Source organism: Octodon degus, unplaced genomic scaffold (genome assembly GCF_000260255.1).
Source record: "Octodon degus isolate 3935 unplaced genomic scaffold, OctDeg1.0 scaffold00049, whole genome shotgun sequence".
NCBI classification, from domain to species: Eukaryota; Metazoa; Chordata; class Mammalia; order Rodentia; family Octodontidae; genus Octodon; species Octodon degus.
Window position 1 is genome coordinate 12,005,114 of NW_004524625.1, and position 1,304 is coordinate 12,006,417.

The window sequence follows — 1,304 nt, forward strand, 5'->3', positions numbered from 1 at the left end:
TGAATTCTACAAGAAATTTACAGAAGGTATAATCCCAATACTCCTCAAACTCTTCAATGAAATTGAAAAGAAAACAATTCTCCCAAAATCATTCTTGGAAGCAAGTATTATACTGATAGCAAAACCAGGGAAAGACGCAACTAAGAAAGAGAACTACAGGCCTATCTCCCTCATGTACATAGATGCAAAAATCCTCATGAAAATCCTAGCAAATAGAATACAGCAAATCATCAAGAAGATTATATACCATGAGCACGTGAGTTTTACCCCAGGGATACAAGGATGGTTCAAGATATGCAAATCTATAAATGTAATACACTATATCAATAGAGCCAAATCCAAAAACCAACAAAGAGAGAGAAAGGAGAAAAGTTAGGAAATATGGCAGCAGGAAAACCATACATTTATATAAACAAGATGGTTAAGGCAATGGTCTCAAGAATCTCCATCAGGATTTTGAAAATAGCAGTTAATGGATAGAATTATCACCCTAACTCTATACTGTGAACTAAGAAACTACACTGAGGATAATAAGGTGTAATATCAAAATCATGCTTGAAACTCCTATCATTTCAGGCATCTAAATGCATACTGTGCTTCTAATGTCACACCAATTATTGATATACTCTAAAGTAATTTTTAACAAAGGTAATAAAACAAGAGACAAAAAAAAGTCATAGGATTTTCCTGCTGCAATGTTATATACGGTTTGATTTCCAAATTTCTGTGTAAAAATGTGTAATTGTTTTTTCACATTCTATAGGGATTTAAAATTTAGAATATCCACGGTTGCTGGAAAAAATCAGTTCCATGTTATGCCTAAGGCATTTGATATTCTGACAGATAGTGATATTAAGCGCAACTGCCTCGGTTACAGGGCAATAATATCATTAAGCTTCTCTTCTGGATGTTTAACAACTAAAGTTTGCAGACCAAAAATTAGAGAAATAGAGTGGCTACAAGGATAGCCAATATTCTGGGCCTCTAGCCCTTCAAGGTCAGTGAAGACTTGCACATAAGAGAACCTGTGTTGTGACATCCTATAACACAGTGTTGTCCCAAATTTTCTGATCAAGGAGATTGTGAGGCCACAGAGGAAAGTGATCAGCGATGTATAGTGTGCCTAAGGAGAGACACTTAGAGAAAAAACATTCACAGAGAGAAAATTGGTCAAGCAATGGCCGTGACTCATCCAGATGGCTGACACTGACAAAGGTGCTGTACATGGTTCCAGCATAAATCCTGAGGGGATTTGACTGACGTTAGATACAAAAGTTACATTTTTAGTTACATAGGTCTTGCTT